The sequence below is a fragment of the Triticum aestivum genome, chromosome 1B (genome assembly GCF_018294505.1).
Source record: "Triticum aestivum cultivar Chinese Spring chromosome 1B, IWGSC CS RefSeq v2.1, whole genome shotgun sequence".
NCBI lineage: Eukaryota > Viridiplantae > Streptophyta > Magnoliopsida > Poales > Poaceae > Triticum > Triticum aestivum.
This window is the reverse complement of record NC_057795.1, coordinates 353656320-353666707: the sequence shown is the minus strand read 5'-3', so window position 1 is coordinate 353666707 and position 10388 is coordinate 353656320.

Below are 10388 nucleotides of genomic sequence, written 5' to 3'. Positions count from 1 at the left end.
CCTCGTGGGCAAGGCGTTCCACAGCGGATTCTACTAGCCCACGATGCGCAGTGATGCTACTGAGTTGGTAAGGTCATGCGAGGCCTATCAGTTCCATGCTAAGCAGATCCACCGGCCCGCTCAGGGCCTCCAGACCACCCCGCTCTCGTGTTCGTTCGCGGTCTGGGGGTTGGACATCTTGGGCCCGTCCCCTCGAGCGCCCGGGAGCTACCTCTACCTCTACATCCCCATCCACAAGTACACCAAGTGGGCGGAGGTGGAGGCCGTCCGCACCATTCCGGCCGGCTTGGCCATCAGGTTCATCAAGGGCCTCGTGAGCCGCTTCGGGGTTCCTTAGCGCATCATCACCGACGATGGTTCATAGTTATCCAGCAACCTTTTTAAAACATATTGTGCTAACCTTGGAATGCAGATATGCTACGCTTTGGTGGCGCACCCACAAAGCAATGGCCAGGCTGAGCGCGCCACCGCAGAGGTCCTGAGAGGCCTCAAGGCGAGATCCTTAATACGTCTCCAACGCATCTATAATTTTTGATTGTTCCATGCTATTATATTATCTGTTTTGGATGTCTAACGGGCTTTATTATGCACTTTTATTTTACTGGAGGCCCAGTGCAAATTGCTGTTGTTTTGTCTATTTTAGTGTTTCGCAGAAAAGGAATATCAAACGGAGTCCAAATGGAATGAAACCTTCACGAGGATCGTTTTTGGAACAAACGCAATCCAGGAGACTTGGAGTGGACGTCTAGGAAGCAACAAGGCGGCCACGAGGTAGGAGGGCGTGCCTCCCACCCTCATGGGCCCCTCGTGGCTCCACCGACCTACTTCCTTCGCCTATATATACTCTTATACCCTGAAAATATCCAGGAGCACCACGAAACCCTTTTTCCATCGCCGCAACCTTCTGTACCCGTGAGATCCCATCTTGGGGCCTTTTCCGGCGCTCCACCGGAGGGGGAATCGATCACGGAGGGCTTCTACATCAACACCATGGCCTCTCTGATGATGTGTGAGTAGTTTACTACAGACCTTCGGGTCCATAGTTATTAGCTAGATGGCTTCTTTTCTCTCTTTGGATCCCAATACAAAGTTCTCCTCGATTCTCTTGGAGATCTATTTGATGTAATACTTTTTGCAGTGTGTTTGTCGAGATCCGATGAATTGTGGGTTTATGATCAAGATTATCTATGAACAATATTTGGTTCTTCTCTGAATTCTTATATGTATGATTTGATATCTTTGCAAGTCTCTTCGAATTATCAGTTTGGTTTGGACTCCTAGATTGATCTTTCTTGCTGAGGGAGTCCCGGATTAGGGGGTGTCTGGATGACCGGACTATGACCTTTGGCCGGACTCCTGGACTATGAAGATACAAGATTGAAGACTTCGTCCCCTGTCCGGATGGGACTTTCCTTGGCGTGGAAGGCAAGCTTGGCGATACGGATATGTGGATCTCCTCCCATTGTAACCGACTCTGTGTAACCCTAGCCCTCTCCGGTGTCTATATAAACTGGAGGGTTTTAGTCCATAGGAAGAACAACAATCATACCATAGGCTAGCTTCTAGGGTTTAGCCTCTCTGATCTCGTGGTAGATCTACTCTTGTACTACCCATATCATCAATATTAATCAAGCAGGAGTAGGGTTTTACCTCCATCGAGAGGGCCCGAACCTGGGTAAAAACATCGTGTCCCTTGTCTCCTATTACCATCCGCCTAGACGCACAGTTCGGGACCCCCTACCCGAGATCCGCCGGTTTTGACACCGACATTGGTGCTTTCATTGAGAGTTCCTCTGTGTCGTCATCTTTAGGCCCGATGGCTCCTCCGATCATCAACAACGATGCGGTCCAGGGTGTGCATTTTCTCCCCAGACATATCTTCATATTCGGTGGCTTTGCACTACGGGCCAATTCGCTTGGCCATCTGGAGCAGATCGAAGGCTACGCCCCTGGCCATCAGGTCAGGTTCGGAAGTTTGAACTACACGGCTGACATCCGCGGAGACTTGATCTTCGACGGGTTCGAGCCACAGCCGAGCACGCCGCACTGTCACGATGGGCACGATTTAGCTCTGCTACCGGACAGTGCCTAGGAGGCTGCCCCAGTGTCCGCTTCGACCCTTAGCTTGGAGCCGACTGCACCAATCAAGGACTGATGGCTAGATGCCGCCTCGAAGGCTGCAATTTCTACGGTGATCGAGCCGAACACCAGTCTTGTCCTTTGCGAAGCTTGTGACTCCAAGGTGCCGGACTCCTTTCCAGACTCCGAGCCTTCCGCGCCCGTGCCGATCAAACCCGATTGGGCGCCGATCATGGAGTTCGCCGCCGCGGACATCTTTCAGCACTCGCCCTTCGGCGACATTCTGAATTCACTAAAGTCTCTCTCTCTATCAGGAGAGCCCTGGCCGGACTATGGTCAGCAAGGTTGGGATGCGGACGACAAAGAAATTCAAAGCCCACCCACCACCCACTTCGTAGCCACTGTCGATGATTTAACCGACATGCTCGACTTCGACTCCGAAGACATCGACGGTATGGACGCCGATGAAGGAGATGACCAAGAACCAACGCCTATAGGGCACTGGAAAGCCACCTTGTCATATGACATATACATGGTGGACACCCCAAAAGAAGGGAATGGCGATGGAACAACGGAGGATGACCCCTCCAAGAAGCAGCCTAAGCGCCGGCGTCAGCGGCGCCACTCTAAATCCTGCCAAAGCAAAAACGGCGATTCCGGCACGGGAGATAATAACACCCCAGACAGTGCTGAAGACAACCCCCTCTAGCAGGATTCACCACAGGAGGATGGAGAAGCCAGCCCTCATGAGAGAGTGGCAGACAGGGAGGTCGAGGACGATAATTACACGCCTCCCTCCGAACATGAGGCAAGCCTCGACGACGATGAATTTGTCGTGCATGAGGATCCCGTCGAACAAGAGCGTTTCAAACGCAGGCTTATGGCCACGGCAAGCAGCCTCAAGAAAAAACAGCAGCAGCTTAGAGCTGACCAAGACTTGCTAGCCGACCGATGGACTGAAGTCCTTGCGGATGAAGAGTATGAACTCGAACGCCCCTCCAAGAGCTACCCAAAGCACAGGCTGCTACCCCGATTAGAGGAGGAAGCAACTAAACCTACATCACCAGCATATGACGCGGCCGACCGGCCACCTCGTGGCCGCGACAGAGAGGCCTCTCGGCCATCAATTCAAGCCACACCTCGGCGCCGCTCAAAAAGTACCAAGGCACAGGGAAATGCACTAGACCTGCGAGAAATATTGGAGGACAAGGCAAAGCAAACAAGATCGATCTACGGATCGCGTGGGCACTCCACTGTCGGATTTTGGGTTCCGGCAGACCCTTGAGGTTCGAACTCTGGGGTGCGCATGGAGATTCAACCCTCTACCGTCTCGCACCTCGCCGAATCGCTGGGACCTAAACTACCAAACTGAACAGCACAAGAGACACAAGATTTATACTGGTTCAGGCCACCATTGTGGTGTAATACCCTACTCCAGTGTGTGGTGTGGTGGATTGCCTCTTGGGCTGATGAGGAACAATACAAAGGGAGAACAGCCTCACGAGGGACTGTTCTTGGCTGGCGCGGTGAACTGCTAAGGGGAGTTCAGTCGCCTCTCTCTCTCTCTCTCTCTCTCTCTCTCTCTCTCTCTCTCTTTGTCTTCCTATCCTTGTTCTCTCGATCCGGTCTAGCTGCCTCTACCCCGGGGGTGGCTAGTCCTATTTATAGGCAAAGGCCCTGGGCCTCTTCCCAAATATTGAGCGGGAAGGGCGCCAACAATTGGCCATTTTGAAGGGGAACAACGGGTACACTTATCCTGACTAAAGTTGGTCCTCGCCTGTCAAAGGCTCCGGTGATGACGCCGGCTTGGGCTCCACAATGACTTCCTTCCGGCTGTTGGGCTGGTCTTGGTCTTGTTGCACCGAAATGGACGCCTTTGCTTGATGCTCTCACCTGCGCTTGCTCCCTTTGCACCAAAGAGGAAAGGAGGACACTGCACGGCCTGGCGCCCGACTGGCGCCCTTGGTCATCATGGCTTGCATCTTGGGCATCTCGCGAGGTACCCTGCCTTGAACTCTCCACCTCCTCCTGAGCCAGCCTGACGAGGCCGTGCCTGAGGAAGCTCCTTGTCGTCCGCCCCGCGAGGCTTGGCCCCTTGCGAGGGTCTTGAGCTTGCGCTGATGAAGATGGGCTGTGCTGGGCCTCCTTTGAGCCACGCCGCAGGCCGCAGGCAGGCAAGTCTGGGGACCCCCGTTCCCAGAACGCCGACAGTAGCCCCCGGGCGCACGGCGCGCCCGAGCTTGGCTGAGCAGAGAGGCGAAAGGGCAAGTGCGAAGCATCGCGGGCCCTAACAGCCTGCAGCCTTGGGCGCCGCATGGCGGTTGATTGGTCGGGGGCGACTCCGCTTCCCCATGACGCCTTGGTAACCGCATGGATTCGACAAGTCCCTGCATGCCAAGCGGGTCATGATTACCTGTGATCGTGGAGGTCGACGGTTGGCCTTCGCCGGCTATAAGTATGGAACATCGCGCGCCCTTCCAGCCTATCCCCCCTTTGCTTCTCCTTCTTCTCCATGGCTCCACCAAGGAAGTTTTCGGCCGCAGAGAAAGGGAAGGCCCGCCAGGTCGAGTCTTCCTCTCCCCCGCCCAAGCGCGGTCGAGGTCGCCCTCGCAAGAATCCTGCGGCCTCCATGGTGGTCCCCCGTGGTCGCAGAGGTGGCTCTCAGCGCGGGGACAAGCGGCTGGCCATGGTCGGCGGGCGTGCCCCGGCCGTGCGACTCCCGAGGCAGCGCCTCCATGTTGCGGAGGTGCTGCCGGAGTTCATGGTGTGGGCGGTAGAGCCGTCCGGCGCCCGGCTTCAGCTCCCTCGCTTCCTCCTGGGTGAGCTCTTGGCTGGCGCTCTGGGTGGCCTCTGGCTCCAGGCGGACGACTGCTGCAGCCGGGCTTCGTGGGCTTCTCTGGAGGTCTCTGCTACAGGAAACCTGTTCCTGACCCGCAGCTGGCAGATGTTTGCTCGCGCGCGTGGTCTCTACCGCCGGTGCTCCCTGCACTTCAAGTACGACGGTGATGCCACCCTCTACGTGAGGGTGTTTGGGGAAGATGGTCACTGCATGGGGTGCTGCCCTGAAGACGACGACCGCAGCCGGGGACTCAGCCCCGGCGTGGACGGAGAGGGCAGCGCGTGGGCGGCTGGCGACGCCCGTGACTCCTCAAGCTTCACCAGCTCTTCTTTGGGTGGTGACTCTTCTAGCAGCGGCCGCGGCCAGCCCCCACGCCGCCGCGCCTGCTTGGAGGGTGGCAGCGGATCTGCTCGCCGCCGCGCCCCGGTGAAGCGCGAGAGGGAGTCCGCCTAAGCTCCGGAGGCGGCTCGAGTCTTCCAAGAGGGCCGGCACGGGATGAGCCTCACCTGCTTTTGTTCTTTTCCTTTCTTTTCTCATGCGCAAAAAAAAAGACATCAATGTGTGGCCCCGTGGGGGCGCGTTTGGTTAACGCCGTTAATCATTGTACTGCTTTTGTTATCCCGATACTGTTCTTTCCGTTGTACGCCCATTCGCAAGTAATCCCTAGCCTCGGCCGTGGGGGCGACCGACCCAGGCCCCCTGTTCGCGTCGTGGTGCCCGTGAGGCATGGTCCGGAGGGGTGCTCCGGCTGTGGACCCGGGTCGTGAAAACTTGAGCGATAGGGGTAGGAACGCTCGCGAGGGCTCCCGGGGCTTCTGCCTTGCGAGCCCCCATGCAAGAGAAATCGACGCAGGAAAGCGAAAAAGGTCGAAGAACCACGGACCAAAAGATGGCGATAGTTTCGATAAAAACTCCAAATGGGAACAACTAGTCAACTGCAGAAAGCAAATGAAAAAGCCGCGTCCGACACCTAGTCTAGTCTTCGACGTCTTCTCACCAGCAAGGAGCTAAGTGCTGCCACTGGGCGTGGGAGGGAGCCCCAGGGCTGAGGCCGGCATCCCTGAGACTCCGGGACGTGTACATCCCCAACTCATTATTACGTGAGAGTGTCACGAGCGGCGAGCTTCACAGGCGTTGGCCTTCTTCACAGGCTCCAGGCCTTTCTTCGGGGGAGCAAGCTTCACGGGCGTTGGCCCTCTTCACGGGCTCCGGGCCCTTTCCCAAGAGGTAAGCTTCACAGGCATTCGCCTTCTTCATAGGCTCTGGGCCTTTCTCAAAAAGATAGGCTTCACAGGCATTCGCCTTCTTCACAGGCTCTGGGCCTTTTCCCAAAAGACAAGCTTCACAGGCATTCGCCTTCTTCACAGGCTCCGGGCCTTTTCCCAAAAGATAAGCTTCACAGGCATTCGCCTTCTTCACAGGCTCTGGGCCTTTTCCCAAAAGATAAGCTTCACAGGCATTCGCCTTCTTCACAGGCTCTGGGCCTTTTCCCAAAAGATAAGCTTCACAGGCATTCGCCTTCTTCACAGGCTCCGGGCCTTTTCAGGGGTAAAACCTCCGGAGGTGCTGGATGTTCCACGCGTTCTGTATAGGTACTACCTCCTGAGTCTCCAAGTGCACGGAGCCGGGCCTGGAAACATGAACAACCTTGAATGGGCCCTCCCACATGGGAGAGAGCTTATGCAGTCCCTCCCTGGAGAGGACCCGCCGGAGCACGAGGTCCCCTACCTCGAGAGTTCTGGGGCGAATGTTGCGGCAGTGGTATCGCCGGAGTGCCTGCTGGTACCTTGCCACTCGCAGCACAGCTTCTCGACGATGCTCCTCCCCCAACACGAGGTCCGTCCCCCGCATGGTGTCCTGCAGCGTCTCATCGAACGCCAGGACCCACGCGGATTGACGCTTGACCTCGTGAGGGAGGACCGCTTCGGCTCCGTAGACCAGGAAGAAGGGGGCCTCTCCAGTTGGCTTGGTCGCGGTTGTGCGGATGGACCACAGCACGGACTGAAGCTCGTCATACCAGCCCCTACTGTAGGCCTCCAGTTTCTTCTTGAACGTCCTGGTCTTGAGGCCCCTCAGGACCTCTACGTTGGCCCGCTCGGCCTGGCCGTTGCTTCGGGGGTGCGCCAGCGAAGCGTAGCATATCTGCGTCCCAAGGTTAGCGCAATATGTTTTGAAAAGTTTACTGGTGAACTGCAGACCGTTGTCAGTGATGATGCGGTTCGGCACTCCGAACCGGCTCACGATGCCCTTGATGAACTTGACCGCAGAACCAGCAGGGATGGTGCGGACGGCCTCGACTTCGGCCCACTTGGTGAAATTGTCCACGGTGACGTAGAGGTAGCGATAGCCCCCTGGTGCCCGAGGAAAAGGGCCCAGGATATCCAGCCCCCAGACCGTGAATGGCCACGTGAGGGGTATGGTTTGCAGACCTCCCGCCGGCTGATGGATCTGCTTGGCATGGAATTGGCAGGCCTCACAAGCCTTCACAAGCTCAACAATGTCATTGAGCGCAGTGGGCCAATAGAAACCACTACGGAACGCCTTGCCGACGAGGGTCCGTGACGACGAATGATGCCCACAGTCTCCACCGTGTATGTCTGCCAGCAGTTCCTTCCCTTGTTCCCTGGTGATGCAGCGCAGGGACACATCGTTCGGTCGTTTCCGGTAGAGCTCTCCATCCATGATGCAGTACGCTGTGGCTTGCCGCGCCACACGCTCTGCCTCCTCCTTCTCCGGCAAGGTTCCTTGCGTTAAGTAGCTCCTGAGCTCTGTGATCCAGCGCCCCTCCTTAGGTTCCATCGTCAGGAGCAGGCGTGCTCCTGAGGCCGGGCCACAGGCTGGGGCTCCCGAGGCAGGTGGCTGAGGAAGCTCCACCCAAGGCTGTGCTGTGCTCGACAATGGTGGCAGGGTTGAAGGCTTGAAGAGCCGTTCCTCAAAGACGCCCGGTGTCGGTGTCAAAACCGGCGGATCTCGGGTAGGGGGTCCCGAACTATGCGTCTAGGAGGATGGTAACAGGAGACAAAGGACACGATGTTTTACCCAGGTTCGGGCCCTCTCGATGGAGGTAAAACCCTACGTCCATGCTTGATTGATATTGACGATGTGGGTATTACAAGAGTAGATCTACCACGATATCAAGGAGGCTAAACCCTAGAAGCTAGCCTATGGTATGATTGTTGTGATTGTTGTTGTATATCTATCGACTAGCCTGGCCCCGGTTTATATAATGCACCAGAGGCCTAGGATAACAAGAGTCCTAGGCGAATACGCCGGTGGGGAGGAGTCCTTGTCTTGATCGCCAAGTCTTGTGGATTCTTCCTTGTATGCGGCAGCTGTCCGGACTGGCCCATGAGTATACGACCATGGGGGGTCCTCGGCCCAATCCAACAGATCGGGAGATGACGCGTAAAGTACCCCCTAGTCCAGGACACCGTCAGTAGCCCCCTGAACCGGTCTTCAAGTTAGATACGCTCCTCGATTCTTCCGAACTGTTCTTCATCTTCAGTCGTCGGTCTTGAAAACTGGTTCAACAAATCTTCTCATCTTCAATCTTGAGGATCGCCGAAATGCATTCGACGACTTTATACGTCGGGTATCCGAGGAGCCCCTTTAAGTTTCCGGCCTTTATCAATGCCTTGTTATTTTTATGCCACACCTCGGGATTGAAGTTGTTCCCGGGCAGCAACGTCCTCTTGCGTCCGAGCTCCAATGCCGGACTGCATTCGAGGTATCCTTTGCAACCGAGCACCAATGCCGGACTGCTTCCCAGCTCTAACGCCGGACTATGTATCCGAGCTCCAACGCCGGACTGTATCCAAGGTGTCGTAGATCACCTTGGTTCAAAGAAGTTTGAAGGAGTTTAGCCGAGCTTAATGCCGGAAATGCCCTCTATGGAGCCAGCCACTAGCGCCCGAGTTTTATGCCGGACTACTTCCGAGGTGGTTAAGCACCTCGGTCACGGGTTGATTTTTGGTCAATGTTTTTTATTGATGCAATTTATTCTCTGACGAGATATATAGCCAGTAGCCCTCAAGGTGGGTATCGGTCTAAAACCTGAGATGCACATGAAGGATGACATAAGACCGCTGATCCCCGTAGCTGCTGAGACTCAGGTTGATTTGCAAAATCGGTCTGAGGATCAAGTCCTAGCTCGGCAGAATACTTTGGGACACAAAAAGCGGCATGCTCAGTCCTCGAGACTCGGGTTGGGTGCGGCCGACCAACCTAAGGATCAAAATCTCCTCGGAAACTGTATTGCACTTAAAATTTTCTGCATAGAACAGGCAATGCAATAGCCCCCGAGACACTGGTCGGGTGGCAACACCAGATCAGGGGATTGATGTGCCCCTTTAATATTTGTAAATAATAAGCCCGAAGCCCAGTAGCCCCCGAGCCTTAATGCGGGCACGGGAGGCCGAATTAAGGATCGATATCCATAGTAAAATCACAAATTATGTGTAATGACTCTATGTATCCAAGTACTTTACGTCATTAATGCTCGGATTCACATTGTACAAAACTTTGTTGACCGACCATCGGCTTCCACCTCCTCGGTCAATAGCCGAGGAGTGTTTGTCCTACTTTATAAAGCCTTTATGATGACCTAGATTTACAACAAACAAGGCAATCTGGCCATACGGTTTTATAAACAAAGGTACGCGGAGAGACATGTTATATTACTGTTTAACAGAAGAAATGTCTTCCAAAGAAAATAGTCCCGCTATCGGTTCCTTTCTTTGGGTTGTCATGCTAAGCATGATCATGAAACCTCAGCTCCAAGGAAAGAGCAAAATATCGAGGATTTAGTTTGGGAGGCCAGTTAATAGCCCCCGGTAGTGTTCGGCGACAGTCGAGGTCAAGCCGTAAACACTTCGGCCATTGTTATGAATGGCCCGTTGTTTAACACCGTCATCGGATCGCCGACCAGTTTACGCTTATTGTGATAGTCAATTTTCGGCTTTCTCTACTGAGGTGCTTAACCATGTGAGCTGGAAGCACAATCGCAGTGGTTCTCCCTTTGCACACCTAGCCGAACAAAGCGGAACATAGGAGGCAAGCGCAGGAGCCGGGCAACCCAACTATTGACCGAAGACACAATTCGAAACCGATGCATATATAGCAATATCCGAGAATGTTTTTGCCGAATCTCTAAAGGTGTCTGGCATTGCACTGCGAGACTTGTGCTAAAAACACACAAATAGTTTAAAAGTGCCATGGGCTCGAAAAGCCAAAAAACTTATTCAAAAGGTTAATGTCCGAACTAGATCAAGTGTTCGGTGCCAATCCAAAAATTGGACTTTAGAAAAAAAGGTGCTTCTGCCGTGCTTTAACATGACACATCCTATCTCAAAACTTCAAGCGGGTCAGCCTACGGCTTCTTTGAGAGAGAAATAGGCTCCCCGGCTAGTGACCGCACACTTGTGTCGAAAAAAGGAGTGATAAATAATAATAAAAACTTTGCAATGACTAA